This window comes from Macrobrachium rosenbergii, chromosome 8, assembly GCF_040412425.1.
Source record: "Macrobrachium rosenbergii isolate ZJJX-2024 chromosome 8, ASM4041242v1, whole genome shotgun sequence".
NCBI lineage: Eukaryota > Metazoa > Arthropoda > Malacostraca > Decapoda > Palaemonidae > Macrobrachium > Macrobrachium rosenbergii.
This window is the reverse complement of record NC_089748.1, coordinates 8,821,939-8,844,139: the sequence shown is the minus strand read 5'-3', so window position 1 is coordinate 8,844,139 and position 22,201 is coordinate 8,821,939.

The following is a 22,201-nucleotide window of genomic DNA, read 5'->3' as shown; positions in this document are numbered from 1 at the left end:
TATATATATATATATATATATATATATATATATATATATATACCAGATGTTTCAAAAATTAGAAGCCCCCCCGCCACAGAACAAATGGAAAGTTATGAAGTTTTCTGCTATAGCCTATCTCCAAGTACATTATTTCAAGTTTCTATTAAGCTATTTTTCATTTTACAGTTCTTGTATTTTCAGACTGGGTGACAGAGTTAGATACAGCCATGGCTAACGACTCGGAGGAAATCAGATGGATTGACTGAATCCGGGCTATAACCTTCAGAGAGGCCAGGGATGCTGGTGCATCCTTCATTTCACATTCCTGGATAGCTAAATACATTAAAAGAGATGAATCCTTTGTTAAAAGAAACTGGAACAAAAATCCATATGACTGTCATCACGAAAAGAGTGAGAATCTTGGAAGGCCTGAAGTTCTTTTCTCAGGAGTCAAAAGACATCATAGCTGAGGCAGTGGGTAGACCAAGAAAGTCTTTACGTAAATTGGCGCTTGAACTAGAAACAAAAAGGGGAAAGAAGAGGAGTTATAGTGCTGTATATTGAGAGAAGAACATGCATGGTTTTGTGGTTCATTTCTTAAAGATTGAGATGAAACTGACTTTCTCTATGTTGCCGCATCAGATGAATTCTTCATTTACAGTCAGGAAGCCAAATCATAAAAATGACATCATTTGGGCTGCAAAGTTGGATGATATCAGCAATGATGTGCGCTATCGCCAAGTTGTGAAATTTCCTGAATGTTTGGAAATTTTTCTCAGTTTCACAGCCAAACAGTTAATGTGGATCATCAAAGAAAAAGGACAGTCATGGATTGGCGAATACATCAGAGAAACTGTGCTTACTGGTGGAGTATTTCCTTTCCTCAAAGATCCTGAAAATGTGTTATCTGTTGAAGAAGTCACATTTTTGCATGATAAGGCACCATGTTTCAAGGCTCTTCAGGCACAGGAGCTGCTTCAAAACAGTGGTATCGATTTCTTCTCGTCAAGTGAATTTCCAGGTAGCTCCCCTGACCTTAATGTGTGTGAAAACATTGGTAGTATCTTAAAGGATCGTGTTGAAGTGCGCACAGTGAACTGTGATGGTATACCAGGCCTCGATGACCTGCGAAGAGAGGTGACCCGAAGTGCTCAGGAAATGGAGTTTGAGTCTCAGCTTTTTTGCGATTTGCTGAAATCATACCCTCAAGAATGCAGGCTGTGGTACAGGCAGATGGAGGCCACACAAAAAATATTAAATACTCAGAGAGAAACTTAAATAAATACCTGTTCTGATTACTTTTGTTTTTGCCCATATCAATTTTAGTTTATGCTATAGAGGGGGCTCTAATTTGAACACCCTATATATATATATATATATATATATATATATATATATATATATATATATATATATATATATATATATATATATATATATATATATATATATATATATATATATATATATATATATATATATATATATATATATATATATATATATATATATATATATATATATATATATATATATATATATATATATATATATATATATACTGTCTATCTCTCCACGTTAGTTGGTAGGAAAAGAATCAATATATATATATATATATATATAATATATATATATATATATATATATATATATATATATATATATATATATATATATATATATATGTGTGTGTGTGTGTACTGTACTGTATATATATACTCTGTTCGACCTCTCTCCTGTAGTTGGTAGGAATAGAATCAAACCAAAAGACAGGACAAGGAGACAAGACAAGGCAAGGCAGCACTTTGGGCTAGCTTCTTCCATGGGAGCAAGAGAGGGAAAGCTATCTGTGTGTTGTTATTGTGTCTAAAGCCCAACTGTCTTGGCAGCTGATAGGTTAGTATTAGCAACCTATCCAACAGGGGATGGTGGGGGGCAGCGGATTCACCAGGCCCTCTTTAGTTAGGGTGTCTTGTAGCCATATTTTCCTCTGTGCTATGTATTGGCGAGTTCTTTTTATTCGTTCAGACTGCCTGCAAGCTATGGAAGGATCGCTGTTTATGAAAACAACAGCGATTCCCGATTCCTGACCCAGGGTCAAAGAGAATCCAGCCATCATGCAGAGAGGGCACACAAATGGTAGTGTTCCCGCACCTTTAATTTGTTTCCGTACTTACTGGAACACATTAGTTGCATTACCAGACCCTGGGCATCAGTTGCAAGTGTGCGCAGGCGTTCTACATAAGGTAAGTCTGATAATGACAATTACTCGCTGTTCTCCTGCTATCTCTCCCACTGCATTTCTTCTTTTTTTTTAATTTCTCTCTTCTTAGACACAGACTAAAAGATCCTGGTGGAACCATATTTCCTGTATGAAGTCGAGTATACAAAGTATAATTAGTTTAACCAGTGAGATTGAATAAGATATCACCCTTGCAGTAATTATGGATTAGGGAGAGGACACTTGTAAGAAATACTCAGGCAAGCCTTGGATCCTGATCATATCATTGTTTGGAAGAGGAATAGCCTTTAATAATCTAGGAAACTGCTTACGAGAGCAGTGCTAGCACGATCAGCTGTTGCGTCATATAATTTAACGTAGGGGAGAGTTTGCCATGTCCGAAAGGGGCCGAATCGGAGTGCTGTTATTGACTCGTGTAGATTCCCTCACTGTAAAAATCCATTGTGTTGGACTGGGTAGGTGATCACTGGGGATACTTAATTTATTAGTCAATAATAAATCAAAATATTCAGTAACCTAAGTCCAACTGGTGACCTAATCTAATTCAGTTAATTGTCTGTCTTTTGGGGTAACTTCCAGCCTTAATTGATGGGATTATGGGGGTCTTCGGTATAGCAAGGCTGCATTAATCACAGTAATTAATAATTAAAATCATCCACAAAATGACATCCATAGCAATATACATATATATATATATATATATATATATATATATATATATATATATATTATATATATATATATATATATATATATATATATATATATATATATATATATATATATATATATATATATATATAGAATTAAGAAGGGGCATTGTGGCTATTAGAATTACATTATTTATATATATATATATATATATATATATATATATATATATATATATATATATATATATATATATATATATATATATATATATATATATATATATATATATATCTGACTCACAGCAGGACCGAAGCCCGGTCTTTCGATTGAGAGTCCGGGGCATTAGCAATTCGGACGCCAAGGTCATAAAAGATACTGGGTAAGTACTACGTATCTGAGATTTTTCCCGGGCAGGCGCCTAGCGCCCAATATACCAGCAAATTTGACTCAACTTCCCGACCCTTCAGCGGACGAATTGCTAACAGTTCATTCAGCTTTCCCCTTCATTGTAAGATATGATGGAAATGAACACATGGAACGTCTTTCACAAAAATAAATTTCTGATTCGCAACAGGACCGAACCCCGGTCTTTCGAGTGAGAGTCCAGGGCATTAGCAATTTGCTGGTGTGTTGAACGCTAGGCACCTGCCCGGGAAAAACCTCAGGTGCGTAGTGCTTAGGTTCCAACTTCTTGTATGACTTTTGCGTCCGATTTGCTAATGCCCTGGACTCTCACTCGAAAGACGGGGTTTCGGTCCTGTTGTGACTCAGAAATTTATTACTGTGAAACACGTTCCCATGTGTTCATTTCTATATGTTCTGTATATATATCTGTGTTCCATAAGAATCTAACAGAAAAACAAATTTTCCACTTGATACACTTGGCTTATGCTATGCATTGAGGGGGGAAGAGACTTTGATGTCCTCCTCATTACATCGTCATTCTTTGTGGATTTGTGACTCACACAAGGACTCTTTCTTTTTCAAAATACGGACTCAATTTAAATAGGATCCGGACTAATCCAGTCTCCTGATACGAATATGCTATCACATGCGACAGTGTCCTTTTGACAGGTATGGGTACACAGAGTGAAGCTTAAATGCATCATGTACCTAGATCTAATTTTGATCTTTCGTATTGTGCAAAAGAGGAAAAGGTACACACAAACACACACAATTTTTACAGTGGCAAAGTGAAATCATATTCTGTTCAGTAAAATAGATGAAAAAGTAATGGAGCTCGCCTTGATCTTATTTCTGGGCAACTCGGAAGAGATTTAGTGGATGTGGATGAGGCGGTTCATTTGCTTTCCCAAGCTTTTCGCCTAATTATTAGATCCCGCACTTATCTTTTCTTATGAAAACATGAGCGAGTTCAGCAAATCTGAAAGAAAACCATCTTTCTTCAACTCCTTTTTTTGCTAAAGTATCAGAACTTTTCCACACCCTTGCTATATTGCTTATCTTGAACCCGGTTCCTTTCGTTCGGATCTGCAAACAACCCTCTCCCATCTCGCTATTGTTTGTCCACCTTCTCCGTGGGTTTGGGGAATATTTTATTGTCTTACTTGATACCTAAAACGAATTTGAAGAATTCTAGTATAAGTTTCTTTTAGCAAAACTTTCAATTCACATATCCACTTTAGACTGTGAAATCATTTCAAGCTTTTTGTCTCACTGCTTTGTATCTGCTATGTTGAGGGCCCAAAATCTTGTTCTCCTCATCTCCAAAATCTTTTTCTCCTCATCTCCAGAGGCCTTCACCTGGATTTTGTTATCCCAGCTGCTCTCCTCTTCCTTTCTTCCTTGTTTAAACAGACACTATCAATACTTTCGTTTTATGTCTTTATTTCTCAATTAAATAACTACCTACCATATCCTTTTCACAGTACACTAAGCAAAGTTATGCTCCAGTAATTCTTACAACCTAGTATTTCAAAATTTTCTTGTACAAAACACAACCTTAACATATCTCACTCATTTTTATGTAGCCTCTCTATCATGCAGACACACCTTACATTATCTTGGACACCTCAGCCAACCACTCTAAATATATATGCCACCGAATTTCACTTGTTACACCCTGACACCTTTCTTTTCTTCAGACTTTCAAAGGCTACTTGGTGACTCAGTAACCATATCCCTGAATTCAACATACGCTAATAATCTCCTTCCACTCAGAATCTTTTGCCTCGGCAAACATTTCTTTCGTGTCCTCTCTATATACTCTTCTTACTTCATTCTTTTTAAAAAGTAACTTATGTTTCATTTATAGTCACATTTTGAACCCTTCCTGTCCCTCTCCTCTTTTCCCGGTTCGCTTCAACTTGGCAAAGATCAACTGTCTTTCCTGCATAAATTATGTTTCTGGCACCATTTCTTCACCATTCCCGTTCTGGGAAAATGAAATTTCAAGCCTTAATATAAATGAGTGTTGCATATTCCATAATATAAGGGTGTCGGTGCATAAATATCCTTGAAGGAAAAGGGGTACCATACTTCCCTTATGGATAACGGATTCCGTACATCCCATCATGGAAAAAGCATGCCATACATACCCAGGATTAATGGCTGAAGATGTGTAACATGCGTAACGTGTCCCTTAATGGAAAACGAGTGTTATGCATCATTTCAGTGAAAAATGAATGTCATAACGAATAAATTCCATAAAGATAAATGTGTCATACATATGACTGGGGAAAATGGATGATAGATAGCCTATCACCAAAGAGAAAATGACGTTCTACATTCTGTTACAGAATTACTGCATTTATTTCCTATGAGAAAAATACGATTCACACACCCTTTAAACAGCAATAATCGTCTCCAGTCTTTTGATTACCGAGGCGCCTATAGGCTGCCTTAATTAAGAAATGTATGTACTGCTTCCCACGGGGTCAGGTCCCGCTTATTTACTTTCATCAGTCTTTTTTCTTCTTGAGGTCTCGGCTAGAAAATAAGGCAACTAAGCTGACTGACCCCTCGAGTCTTTCCTTTCAAAAAATCCTACTCAACCTCTGGGCTTGTTATCCTAACTTTGATCAAGACAGAGGCCTTGCTATTTTTAGCTGACAGTGATCCACACTGCATGTCTCTTACTTGGTGTCCTGACATCGTGCAAGTATTTGTCAGATTTAAATCTCCATAATACTTTACCTCTAGACAAAAAACTTGGAAGACTAAAAAGAAGTGGTTGAGCAAGGAACAAAAAGTAGGTAAAAAAGGAGAGACTAAAAAATGTACCTTTCTGCTTACGTGACCGATCGCCGGTATCTTCCGAGACCTCATTACCGCCAGGGTTTACTGATCCGTCAGGGGTCGTCAAAAAGCAGTGCTTGTCATCTATACTTTGAGGTGTTTTTCCTCTTGATATATAACTTTGTGTGAGTGTGGAGTGCTCGCTTAAAATGCATATGGCTAATGAAAGAAACTCGGAAATTAGACCGAGCATATTACCTGCCTTCAATACTACATGTGTGTGTGAGAGAGAGAGAGAGTTGTGCCTACATGAGGTAGAGCATACGCTCGTTTGCCCTTAACCGTAACCTTGCAGTGCCCTCAGGCTCATCTTCACAAGTTGTCCTTAAATAATTTGAAGGCTAACTTTTTGGTTGGGTCGCTAACTTTGTTTTTGTTGTTTGCGGTCGTTCTCGCTCGCTTGTGTAGTAGTGAAGGTGTGAATACGTGCGTGCTGCATATTTCAGTCTGGGCAGATCTTTGACATACGGAAATATTGAACGTTGTCGAAACAATAACGAAAACTGCATGGCTCAACATCGCCAACATCATTATTATTTATTTTCATTCGTTATCATATTCCATTATTAATGGAATGAATTTGTCGAAACCAAAATATTTTTATTATAATTATTGTCTCGTTTTTATTTTCATCTTTATAATACTGGACTGTTATGGACCCTTGACTAGTCCTACCACCTTAATATGAGTGATCTTGACCTACTATTCGACTTATTTATTCAACTTATTTATTTATGCCATTCTTCAAATATTTCAGCCTCTCATAGATTGCTTACAAAGTAGCGTAAAGTAACTCCTTTTATAATTTAAACGTTTGGATGGTACTTCATTAGTGGTCTGTTACTGTGGTCTAAAGTAAACCAAAAATTTCGGAAATCAACTTTGCGCTCTAAAAACACTCCGGGATCAAGAATCTATTGCAAAAGAGTGATATGAACTAGGCCGTGCCGAATTTCCGCAGAGGTTTCACGCTATTCCTTGTTTATGGACCCAAGATTAAAAAGAGTGATTTTGAGATATTCTTTTAAAAAGTATGAAGGGCAGATTATTACAGTACAGAAAAATACAGTTACATATTTCCAGGGATTTTTACAGATTTCGTTAATCAATATATTTGTTATGTGGCTGCGGAGCAAATAAGTTGGTATAGTTGTTCTCTAGACCTTGGTTGGGACTACTATGTAGGGTTACTGTAGAATTGCGCTTTACATATCACTTAAAGCCTTCAAATGACATTGTGTAGTCGTCTTTGACAAATCCAGATGTGTTATTATTGCTTTTGTCATTATTGCCTTCGACAAGCAATTTATGGTCCTGCTCGGGTTTGTTTGCTTGTGTTCCTATTTGTGGACAGGGTTGTGCAGGAAGTTATGTGTGAATGTTGACGCGAATTTGACTGGCAATGGCCGTGTGATTTTGGAAGAGGTAGAAATGCAACTTTTGCATTTGAAGGGGGTCGAAGGTCAATCGCGGGTTAATCTAGCCTATAACTTTTGAACTATATTTGAACCAGGCAATTTTCTAATGATGCATTGTTCAGAGAGAGGTCAAGGTAAAGGTCAAAGTCAGTGTTAAGTCAGCCATAGAGGTCAAAGTTCATACAAGGATTTGACATAAGCCATATCTTGTGAGTGGTCAGTGGTCAGACTTACTGTCCATAGTTGTTTCTAAATCAGGCAACGGTTCGAATCTGGCCGGTGACAAAATACTTATTAATCTTAATTCCCCTTGGGTGTAAGTTATTCCCCAGGTATAGTGAAATGGATATCGAACGATATTATTGGCTTAACATTTATGAATATATATATGTATATTTAAATGTATAATATATATATATATATATATATATATATATATATATATATATATATATATATATATATATATATATATGCACATATATGTATGTATGTATGTATGTATGTATATATATATATATATATATATATATATATATATATATATATATATATATATATATATATATATATATATATATATATATATATATATATATATTGCTAAGCAGTGACAGGACATATGGATTAGAAAATAAAATTGTGACATTTCAAAAGCAGTACTTTGGATAACATGTTAGGTCTACGCTGAGCGTGATGAAAATTTCCAATAAATGTGTCATCTAGTGAGCAATTTCTAATTATCTTTATTATTGTTATTACCACCATTTCGTCATATAATGCAGCAGCACGGCAGTCATTATTTTTCATATATGTTTGTTCTAGTCTTCTCACTAACTTTTCTCTTTCTCGGGGAGAGCATTGCATAAGTTTCCCAATGGAGGCGTGAATATAAATAGATTATTAACACTGGTATGCTCCCTCAGTATACACAAAAAGACAGGAAAACAAAGCAAACTGTTTCAACGCTGAATAGTTGTGGCTGATTTTAGTCAATCAGCCGCAAGTGTCAGAGACTGAAGCAGTTTGCGTTTTTATTTTTCGCGTATACTTACAGAATGTGTGTATGTTGGCCTATATACTGTGTCCCCCGTGCCTTGCCTTCCTTTGGGGCTTGATAATGAACTTCACGAGAGGGGAAAACAATTAATAAGAATAGAAAAAAATATATTAGACAAAGAATGTCCGACCTGCAGCTATAATATCTAACGAAATATGTTTGAGAAAGTTTTATTATTATTATTATTATTATTATTATTATTATTATTATTATTATTATTATTATTATTATTATTCACAAAATTTTATTTTGGAACAGGTTAAATCTAGAAGACTAAACTTTCCTTTTGAGCGTTTTCAACTTGAAAAGAGGTAAAATTGTTAATGGAAAATCTGTAGCGGTAGGCTTTGCCTGCTTTGTCATTACTGTTATTCCCGAACGACATCGTTTATCCATAAGGCATCTGCAGTTTCCATTAGTGCTATACGTTATGGAACGTTCGTATCGCTTCTCACATTATAAATTTTGTCACTCGACCTGTTGACATGTGGCGAAAAGAGACCATTACCTTGAGAAGTATGCCCCCACAGAAGAGAATGCAGCTCTGGGGGAAAAACAGGAGACACGCAGGGAAAACACATGGCATATCTAAGGGATGAATACATTAGATGCAATATAGTTCAAAATGTACAAGTACAACCCTTGACTCTCTTCTTTTCAGTTATACATACATTCATGTAAAAATTTGGAATACTTGTATGAAAACATACGCCAGTAGTGCTACAACATATATAAACGGACGTATTTGTGTTAAAGTCTTTGTAAATAAGTGAACGCTCCTTTCAACGCACAATTATTCATTTCGTTTTTATTTTCTCTGTGAATGGCTTAGCTGTTTCTTGCGACTTGGATAGAGATTTTTTTTCAGGACAGATTTCAGAAAAGTCGACGGGGAGAAGGGGGAAGACAGAAAGGAGGAACTGAAGGAGGAGGAGGAGGGAAAAGAAGAGGATGAAATAGAAGGAGGGCGTTAGTAAGGGATGGGGACATCATGGGGGAGGAAGCTGGTTTTCGTAAAAGCTTCATGTTTATGTCAATACTCCTTCGGCGAATCCCCTGGCGTTCCTCAACTTACTGGTTACATGCGCTCATTGCAAATTACCTTATCACATCTGAAATCGCAAACTGACTTAGTTATGCTACATCACGTTCGTTCGATAAATACGAAAAGAAATATACCTTGTATATATTAGAAAGAGGGATGTTATTTACTATAATTAACTTTATATATATATATATATATATATATATATACATATATATATATATATATATATATATATATGTATATATATATATATATATATATATATATATATATATATATATATATATATATATATATATATATATATATATATATATATATATATACCAGTTTAATGTAAGGAGTTACATCGCTTTTTAATAGGAACAAGGTATTTCTTTTAACAATGATTTATACTTGCTTGGCTTTACACACACACATAGATATATATTATATATATGTTTGTATGCATGTATGTATATACTGCATATATTTATACCTACATACATACAAATATATATATATATATATATATATATATATATATATATATATATATATATATATATATATATATATATATATATATATATATATATATATATATATGGATTTCGTTAAACACGTGAAACGAATGTTGGGGATAATTCAAATAGCATGAGCCAGTTCGCAAACCTTCATTCACTAGGTGGGGAGAGTGAGCGAGAGATTTTTGAAACTATTTTCTGAGCGGGCAGCCTAGAGGCACTGACTCACTGGATATCAGGTTGAAAACCAAATCACAATCCTTATTTACCAAAGATATTTGGTCACTATTCTAGCTTGGCTGACGATATCGTCATTTCTTCCTGATGTTTCAACCACTGGCGATGTGTGAGGCAACTCCTACACAACAGTCAGACAGAACAAAGGTTAACTGGATAAATTTTTGGCAGTCTTTCTCCCCTTGCGAGCGACGGGAATTTCCCGACCTTCAGAGTTGAACCTCGCTCTTTTTCCTTTCTCCTTTTTAGGGTTTCCTTCAGGGATTGGCCGGACAGGGGTATAGAGACAAGACATGGACATCTCACATTGATCTTACGGCATACGACCAGAACTCACTGTGAGGATGCAAGTCACATCAAGGAAAGATGCCTTGCAAGCATCGTTCCAAGAACTGTCTTTCTTTCTTTCTTTTTCTGGTTTCCTACTTTATTAATAGGGAACCGGTTTGGAAATTGCAGGATCTCTCTCTCTCTCTCTCTCTCTCTCTCTCTCTCTCTCTCTCTCTCTCTCTCTCTCTCTCTCTCTCTCTCTGTGATATGCACACCCGCAAGCACAGAAATAAAGATAAGATGCATATATCTTGAGAGAATTTGTTACAAAAATAATATATATGTATATGTGTGTGTGTGCGCACGTATTTCGTATCCAGTTTATATATATATGTATATATAAACTGGATATAATTAAATAATATATATATGTGTGTGTGCGCATGTGTATGTGTGTGTGAACGTATTTCGTATCCAGTTTATATATATATATATATATATATATATATATATATATATATATATATATATATATATATATATATATATATATATATATGTAATATGTATAACTGAATCACAAAAAATGGAACGTGATGGATATATAAATATATGTATATGTATATATATATATATATATATATATATATATATATATATATATATATATATATATATATATATATATATATATTGTAAGGCTTAGTGCTTGTTTCGTGTTTAGAACGACTGTTTCCTTGTTGTGGGTGCACTCCTCTCCCGGTGGTGCTTATTTTTAGTATACAGAGTTTACGTCTGTTGTCTGCGCTTTGGTATCGACAGTCAAGTCTGGGTAATCATCGAGTCAGGGTCCAGACAGCATAGCAGCATGGACAGGTAGTTGTTACCTGTTGGCCTCAACAGTGCTCGAGGATGTGAACTTCGTTCGAGATCGAGGATGAGTTGATGGCTAACCCTAGTCATCAGTGAAGAGGAGGCACTCCTCTGGGACAGCAGTTTGGCTGTCGTATCGACTCTGCTGTGAACGTCGGTGTTTCATGGAGATGTTCCCGTTTGCTGTCATGGGGCGGTTTTGACGACTTCACGGTAGTTGTTTGATGGTCATCCTCGATGACCTTTGATAGTCATCCTCTGTGACACTTGTTAGTGGTCTTGACATCTGTGGGGAGATGTTTTGCACTGTAGGAGGATTGTTAATTATCATTACAGATATTTATGTATTGCTTGTAATTGGTATGTATGATAATTTGGGTTATTGTTATTTGTGCTGCTTTAATGATTTTTTAGATATTTGGGTATTTTTGGTTATACCATTTATGTTAATAATATTGATGTCACTTTATGCTGTCTGTATTTATTGTTTGATGTAGCTGAAATGTTGTTCACTTTTATATGGTGTTTGTTACTTTTACTTCTGTGGTAATGTTTTATTTTAAAGTAACTAATTTCGCTACATTTTTGTGATTTGACTGACTCTTTGGCTGTTTGATGTTGTGTATTTATTTAATGATTTATGCCAGACTTGACTCAGTTGTAAATATGTATATTACGTTATGTTAATAAACTAGTTTTAAGGTTAATTTGCTGGTTTTGTTGTTCCCCTTACCCCGTGGTTGTCTCGGCTTCTGCCAGTCTTTCCAGTCCATTTCTCTGTAAGTGATGATGATAGAACCTGATGAACCGAGGTTTGTTCATAACAATATAATATATATATATATATATATATATATATATATATATATATATATATATATATATATATATATATATATATATATATATATATATATATATATATATATATATATATATATATATATATATATATATATATATTAATCATGAAACAAAATGTCGCAATATCAAATTCAAATTACCTCAGGAATATCTCCGATGGAGAATTGTCGCCGAAGGAATTTATATAAGTGATGAATGAATTGGTATCGTCGGGTTGATAGCACTGTGGGTAGCGTCTACCGGAGTCGCTGAATAGGTTTCGGTTTCATGTCAAGGGTTCGTGTCGCGACGATACCAATTCATTTATCACTTATATAAATTCCCCTTCGGCGACAATTCTCCATCGGAGATATTCCCTAGGTAGTGTGAATTTGATATTAAGTGACATTTGTAGCTTCATGATTGTATATAAATCACGGTGTGATAAAAATTTCATATATATATATATATGTATATACAGTATATATATATATATATATATATATATATATATATATATATATATATATATATATATATATGTATATACAGTATATATATATACTGTATATATATATATATATATATATATATATATATATATATATATACAGTATATATATATATATATATATATATATATATATATATATATATATATATATATATATATATATATATATATATATATATAACAATCAAATGAATATATGTGTGTATAACTGAATCATGAAGATATGGAACATGATGAATGTATAAATAAAGGCAAATGCCATGAAGGGAAAAGTGAAACAATGGAGTGGTTGCTAGGCCTTTCAACTCATGGTCCTTTACTTAGTAGACTGATGAGAAATATAAAAGTAAGGTTACAATAAAGCTTGTATAATTGACAGATGACTTACAGATATCCCTGAGGAGGGGATTATAAAGGAAAAGATGTACCTGAATCCAACACAGTTGAAGAATTAGTGGGCCTTCCAAAACAAGGGTAAATATTTGAGAGGTTTTACAAAAGATTAGGCCCAAGAGCTCGGAAGCAGTTCATTCCTGAACATTTTACAGATACAGGGATCCAAATAATACATGCCAGGGCTAAGATAGCTTCAAGCTGCTGATGTTTCTATTCTTTTCATGATAAGAACAGCTACAAACGTAGACAGGGACAATATTGCTGGATGAGTTTGGTTTTCTGCAACCATGAGGTCAAGAAAGCGTAATAAAAAAGACCTTTTTATTCTATTGTTATTAAAGTAGATATGGCTACGTCAAACCAGGTGATGTGCACAAAAGTTCTCACCGTTGTATTTTAGAATAAAACATTTCTCTTCGCTTCGCAAAAATCTTGAACTAAAACTCTAATATATCATAAAAAAACGTTCAGGAGCAAAATGTACCCTCAGGCAGCCAAGTTCCGTATCTGCGTGGGTCTTCTTTGGAAAACAATCGGAAGCGCTCGGTCAAAGCCATCATCCCTATGACAAGTTTACAAGATAATATTCAAATGGGGGGCGGGGGACTTGTCACAGATTTCTCACTGTATAACAGTAACTATAGTTATGGTGATATGGAAGCTCAGCTGGTTTTTTATCAGTGACCAAATGCATTAAATGCTTGAGAAATGAAGGTTCTCGAAGTTAATGATTGGCGGACCGTAGTGGACAAGCTTCTTGTACCAACATCTGTCAGTAGATCTTCGTTAGCCTAGCATAGACGTCGAGGCATACCAGAATCTGCATGCATCCTCGCAGAACAACACACATATATACGTAAAACTACGTACAGTCACGAATTTGAAGCGAGTATCAGGACACAGAGGAAACGGGAACTACAAGCAGTGATGAAGCGAGTAGCGTACGCTAAAATGAAGTGGGAATACAGACAATTGGTGAAACATTTGATTGAGACAATGGTGAAGCGGGAAATACTGAATATATCAGAAACGAAAACACAGACGATGGCGAGGCATACAACGTCTTTACCACCTATAACGCACAAGAATAAACGAAACCAGAGTTAGAGATGGTTGAGAAACGAAACATTCAAAGGAATAACGGTGCAAGGCACGTGAATCAAAATAAAGCGTTTCACACAAGAGAAAATGAAACGGGGAATGAAGGTTGGTATGAAGAGCATCATACGCATTAAATGACGCAAAGAAGGCTTATCAGATAAGAGTGATTTGACTGTAATGTTGATTATTATAATAATTAAAGTATTTTAACCAGACCACTGAGATGACTTTCAGCTCTCACAGGGCTGGCCCGAAGGATTAGATTAAAATACGTGTTGAAACAGGGCATATAGATGATGATAAGAACTATCTGGCAATCCTGAAGCCATACATTGTTTCGATTAATCAGTAATTGAGGAGAAATGGCTGAAGAAAACGAGAATGGACATGCAAAAGATGAGCAGGAACTTGCAGAAAAGGAAACTGGCTGTACCATAATTCTTAACCCATATTACGAACCACGTATATGGTATAAAGAAGAAGAATGATACACGAGGCATCGAAAAACCAAAAGAAGTAAGGATATAAATAAACTTTATAAGGACTGTTATAAAGATAATAAATGTACAACCATTTATCTTTTCATGAAGAGAAAGATGATAGAAAATATAGAAGTAAGGAAATGCGTAAATTTACGAGGGGGAGGGAGAGGGGAGGTGGGTGGACGGAATAAAGTGGACTGATTCATAAAAAAAGTTGGTATACTCGATATTTGGGGCTGGGACACTACAAGAGAACAAGTTTTTCACAGCAATATGCCCACATACCTGTGTACAGAGGAGGCGGCCACGGTCGACTGCAATCCCATATGGGTAAAACGGGAGGACGAAGGTCGTAGGGGAAGGAAGGCGACGGATGTTGGGGGGGGGGGGTGGAGGGGGACCCTCGACCCTGTCTTGTTGCCGAGCAGCTGAGCCGAGTTCCTAGTTTTTGTCTTCCGTTTCTCGCACCAGTTAATGGATCTGACCAAACGCATGACTCCGAAAGTTGTTTTTAAAGACAATAAGGAGCACAACGAACTCCAACAAAGCTTGGTTCCGGTTGAACTTGTCTGTATAAAAGTTACTAAAAAAAAAAATTCCCTGGTAGAAAAACAAAACAACACAGTAATGTAAAAAAGGCGATACTTATTTCATCTTCTGTGGCAGACCCCGGATGTAAGCCTTCACTTCAATAGACACCTGAGCAGCTAAAATGTTGCTAAACTCGGATTCTCTTACATCTAAGAATTAGAAAACAGAGATACATCTCGTTTTTCTCACTTTTTGGTTGTCTGCCTGTCTTCCCAGTATCGCGAGGTTCTAAGAACAATCATGACGTGTGTGTATGATGCTTCAACCGGTCAAATAAAATAATAAACAAACAAGATGTGGTACTGAAGCTGCACCGTTTACAAAATCATTTCCCTTAATCCGACATGATGTCAGCCAGAGGATGACTATTTATTACTTATCATGACCTTGATCTTTGTGGTTCCACTTTCATGCGACTGAAATTGTCGATATCATGAATGGTAGTTCAATGATGTTTAAATACGCCATATAATAAAATGAAGTCGTCCTTTGTTCGTATTGATATAAAACTCTTGATGTCGTTTGTCATCACTATTTGAATTGTCTAGTTTTCTTCGGCCTCGTCAGACTGCAAAACTTCTTTAAATTGTGATCTCGAAAGTATGCCTAAAACGATATGTATTGGGAATCCTAGTGTTATACAGTAGTTAGTAGAAAGAAGTAATAAGCAGTATCGTCTGTGGGTTTGAAATTTATCATTGTCTCTTTCAACAAGAGGCTAAAACCTTAGGTGGATTTCTTTACAGACTTGAAATTGCGCTCATGGATTACAAAAATAAGGTTCACTAAATATAGACACATACCATTATATATATATATATATATATATATATATATATATATATATATATATATATATATATATATATATACTATACATATTTGTATGTATGTATATGCGTGTGTGTTATGTGAGCACGTGAAGGCACGTATGTATGCAAGATTACTCGCACCAAGATAATCTGCTTCTTCCCAGATAGCAGTATGATAATGATTATCAAGAACTGAACTGAAAATTGGGCTACTGAAAATCAGTATGACATTGCTGACAGTAAAACGCAATAATAACTATCATGGCAGTCGTTGACACATTGAGTAATCTACAGAGCACGAGCTCAGAAATAAATTTTGAGGCTATTGGTATGAGAGTACCAAGGAAAAAGTAAAATCAGCGATCATACGGATGTTAAGGTTAGTGAGGAAACAACAGTAGTAAATAATGCCTCCATTTAATGGCATTAGGAATAGATCAAAGAAACAACCCCTAATCCTGGAGCCCATACGTACAAACGTAATCCACCCGAGGGTTATCAAAAGTCCCATACATGGTAAACAGAGTGAGAAAAAACATGAAAAAAGCTGTTTCACCTCGTCCTTTAATCTCATCAGCCATTTATTCGAGACCACCCACTAGGGGCGAGGCAATCCCGTTAACATATCCTTGAAGGATCGAGGTTTCCTCAAGGATTTTCAGGGGCAACGAGGGTTCTTTCACGTTCAAGACTTCGGGGAAAAAAACTCGATACATAAGCTGTAAAATCGTCCTTCAACTTGAATGTTGCCTCCGCAAGCTTCATTACTTTCATGGCCGCCGTCGCAGGTCCTTCTGCTACAACACAAATCGGCGTTTTTTTTTTCTTCTTTTTTTTCTTTTTCTTTCGTAACTCATCATACTAAAGTCATGAAAACCATTAGAATACTAATCAGCGTTACTAGTACCATTATTATTATTATTATCATTATTAGATCTTGCCGGTACAGCTCTTTTCATCTCTGCTACTGTTTGATTTCCTGTTGCCTGTAGAATATCACCGACAAAGAGTCCACATTCATATAGTTCCACATTATGTTTTAAAATATATCAACAATCTATTTTCAGCTAACAGAAAATCTGCAGAAAATTACGGGGCAAAGTGTAGAAAGGCTTAAATGAAATATGCCTTAAAATGGCATACCATCCGGTAATGAAAGTGATTGTTAGTTGTTATTTAACCAACATGTTGCAGTAGTTTAGTAGTGAGTACAGTATGGTCCGACCGGTCATCTACGCTTCTGCTCTAATTGGCCCCGAAAGGAGCGGGCGACCTGTTACGTCGATGGGTACATTCCTCAGTGTCGCCTGGGACAGACGAAATAAGGGCTGCAGCTTCAAGGTACGACTAACGATCTGGTGCCATTCCTTCTGTTGGGGTCTCCGAAGCGACCGGAAGTCTCGTGTTATCTGTCGGGGCGTCTGTTTTTGATACCTGGGAGGGAGGAGGAGAAGAAGGTGCATAGCGTCAAGTCCGGGGCGACGAGACATACCTGACGTACAGCTTACAAATGTTTAAAGTCGCAAACTCATCTTTCATAAAAAAATAAAAAAATTATTGCCTTTCATACCTTTCCTTACATCAATACATATACCTTCAGTCACTCCCCATGCCCACATCATTTTCTTTACGCGATGATTTCTGTATTTCCCAGTCAGCCTCATGATCCATGGAAAAATTATGTGAGCAAGGACACTTTTTGACTTTAATTGTCTCTCGTTATTTCTATATAATAGATGCATATTACATAGGTGTAGATAGTATTGATAAGTTGCTTTACGCAAAAAGGCTCGGAACTTCTTCGAAACGGGACTTAAAATAGGTAACTGGCAGTGGTATTGGCTTTGAGGACGACATTTCATCTCTCATAGCTCCATTCATTTTAACAATTTCCCTGTCTAAAGGGAATCATCGTGTACATTTGTCTTTCAGAACTATGATCTATTTCTCGCTGGACACTTACCTTGCGTGAAAAGTATCGTCTCCTTAATTCGTTACCAAGGTTAGCCACCTCTTAAACTCCCTTTCAAGTATTATGAATCATCTCCTCTCTCTCTCTCTCTCTCTCTCTCTCTCTCTCTCTCTCTCTCTCTCTCTCTCTCTCACACACACACACACACACAACACACAATGATTTGATCTCAAAGCTATTCTCAGTTAATCATCTCTGAGGTTGTCTCAAGGCATTGTGTAAGAACATTTGATGCCTGCAATCAGTGCCTTCACTTAGATTCCGCAGGAAGAACAAAAGGATAGAATATAAGAAGCAGGTAACGAAGATTTCCTTCTCTTACAAGAAGGAAGCATGTAGGAACGGAGGGATCAGGCTGCAGGAAGAAAATGACAAAAGTAGGCAGAAGACTAAAAGCAACCAAATCCGGCAAGGAATATCACAAGGCTATTCATACCGTGGTGCCTTATACAGGATTAGCATACCTAACATGAATATCATAATCCCGCCTATCTCTTGCAAATATGTTATCTTTTAATGTGAAGAGCGTGAAGTGTGCGCAGTTTCTGTTGTTAAGCTTCGTTGCCGTAAGAAAAATATTAAGAGATCTCTTTCTTAGGTTTCGACAAAATTGCCTCCTAAATAGAGGCTATTCAAATGAATGAGGAAGCAAAAGAAGACGAAGAGTACGCATGCTAAGTGAATGGTATGAGGGAATGAGCACATCATAACTCTCGCGTTGCTCATCTCAGCTTAGCATAATTATGCGAGAAGGTGGAGCCTGACGCCCACAAGAGGCCAAGGAGGTGATAGAGCGCATAATCAAAGGCCAAAGAGAGGGCTTTTGATTCTGCTGGACACTCATAGTGACACGGTTATCTCGTTCTCATTTGCCGATATGCATGTCGCAAATATTGCTGCTTTCGTTAGTTTTCCATTGAAATTCCTTTAGCCCTAATAAAAAAAACTGGATTGATGCTACTCATATTCTGTTTATCTTCTGAAGTCATTCATTTCACGGCGTTTGTTCTTTCAAATTAACCAAAAGCAGTAACAAACAAAATCTCGATCAAGAGGACATTCTTTCATATTGCTAATCACTTGAAATTTAGTGATAGATACGTTAATCCCTCACATTTTCTCGATTTCACCGACTTCATAAACTCAATAAATGCAAACTCTAACTAGAATTTTTATGTGGATAAAACTCTAAAAACGCCAATTATATCACATTCATGCCACAAGCACTCTCAAGAGCTTCACATGGAGTGCTGTCACACTTTCTTTTGGTACGAGTCAAGAGACCAATCATTGTTCAAAACTTTTTTGCATTAATCATCTGAACTCTCTTAAGGCACTTTTCTTTTAAAGACTGTCAAAGTCAATAACCATTCGGTCTCTCTTAAGGTCGGTTATCAGTTGGGTTTTTTAAGGACATCCACCTCGTAACTTCTGTGTTAAATCGGATTGTCCTCAGGATTTTCGTGGCATCATTTTCTTAAACGCCTACAAGGGCTTTTATCTCGCACACTCCATAAGGCTTTTATCACCTGGGCTCTTGAGAGTATTTGTCCTTCAAGTTCTGGGTTGAAGAACTATAACTTGGTTCAGTTCACTCTTAACTATCCCGAATTCTGTGCGAAGATAAATCTACCTTTGAACTTATATAAGGGTATTCTCTTTCAAAGAAGGTCGAAGGCATTGGTTTGTCAAACTGCACTAAAGTCAATTATCATTTAAATTCTTAAGACCATTTCTGCTTTCACCACTTCGAGAGAATTCATCTTTAATTTTTAAGTTAAGACCTATTCTCATTTAGATTCGGTCCTTTAGAGTATTCACAGTTACATACGATATTTGAATGTCGTTCATCTTGGAAACTGCATGAAAGCCAATTGTCCTTTGGAGTATACTTTAGGGGCACTTACTTTTCTTTCAAAAATGATGACTCTGAGGTACAGAGTGCCTTATCTCTCTGAAACTTAAGGACGAAGGCTTACATCTGCATAATTTTTAGGCTATTCCTCTTCCATAATCTGCAGACAGGTTAACTATCATTTGCTCTCTTGCTGTACTCATCTTGCAAACTCTTGCATAGGTATTAACTCCCAATTCCTGCCCCTTTTGTCCTATAAAGAAAATATGATAATTGATTGTGAACATTCAATCAGACTATTTCGAGAGAATTCATGACTTAAATTCTGTTTCAACTCGAAACTGAGGTCCTCAAAAGAAAGTTCATCTTATAACGTTGTCTCAGCGATAAACTTCTCTCCCATAAGAATTATCAAAGCACAGTAAACTCACGCTTCTTTCATTAAGATGTGTCATCCAAAGGACAGCTTCTGAAATAATAAATCGGAGCAGTCGTGTTTTATGTACAGCATATAATGCCGTATGAAACTCTCAGCCACGGCTCGGTGGTGGCCTGTGTTGTTGGCACCTGTAGCGGTGCCAGATGCACAACCATGGCTAACTTTAACCTTAAGTAAACTAAAAACTACTGAGGATAGAGGGCTGCAATTTGGAATGTTTGATGATTGGAGGGTGGATGATCAACATACCAATTTGCAGCCCTCTAGCCTCAGTAGTTTTTTAAGATCTGAGGCCGAACGGGCAGACAAAAAGCCATCTCAATAGTTTTCTTTTACAGAAAACTGAAATTCACAAAGATCTTCAAATGTTCATTCAATCGTAGCGTGAATGAGAGCCATTCTTTGTGTTTCGAAAGGAGGTCTTGTGATCATCAAAGACGGCAAAACGACCCGAATCTTCATTGCATTCAGTCGTTATCGTTATCATTCTGTTCACGTATTCTGATCATTAACAATCTTGCCAAGACAAGATGCTTGTCCATTGCTTCGTCCTTTACGAGTTGAACAACGACAGTGCAAACTGTATGAAATATGAGGAGCAAAAGATAATGATCCTTGTTTGAGCTCAGTATAGCTGGGATAAAGCTATATGTTTTGTTTTAATGATGCACTTAACGTCTTGTTAATATCTATGCGAGTCTTCTTTACGGAGAAAATAGGCCACATACAATAGATAAATATAAACGTATTTTTTTGCTCATATGTGTGAGCACACAGAAGTAAATCTAAAAACGAGCATCCGCATTCATGTACCCTTTGGCAGACGCTGATGAGAAGTTAATGTGGCTTGTTATTTTAAATATGAATTATTGGCAGCACTGCATTTGTGCCAGAGGTTATGACTAACATTTGTGCCAAGGGACGCATAGGATATTTAGTTCGACGAAAATCATTGCCACAGGGTTTTTTCCTAAATTTAGTAAGTTTAGTCAGTAATGACGCCAAAGTGACTAAATATATTAGAGCATGTTCTGTTACAAATGTTATTGTTGCTCTAACGTTATGAAAACCGGGCCTGTTTAAAATGGAGTTATTGGTCCTTAGAAGCTGCTGTCATATAGTCGAACACAGCCTAATAGTTCTGCAAACGAACGACGTCGACAAGAAAAAAAGGATATCGAAACTTTAAGCACGCGTTCTGAAGTTCATTGACAATGGTAATAATGCATATTGAAATGATAAGCATATAAGCCGAGAGCAGAAAGCCCATATGAACAATTAGTTTATTATTAGAGAAAATGCAGCAGTTCTTGAAACCGTTTCATACAAAGGTTATGGTCCAACATTTCATAGAAAACTGTAAGGAAGCTTATTCAGAAAACCGATATCGTTCATCAGAGTTCCCGAAATTACGTAAGACAAAGATCAGAAAAGTAGTCTATCCCTAATATGCAGATGCAGTCGCTGGAGAAACCGGAATGAAAGTGATATAACAAACTTTAAACTTTAAAATTCTAAGTTAAAGTAATAAAGCGTAGCTGATAGTCATTGAAGCTATAGTTCAAATATAGTTATTTTGTCGCATTTTTTCATTTATATGTTTGCTAAAACGTTCAGAGGAAAGTAGGTGTATATTTCTTTTTATTTG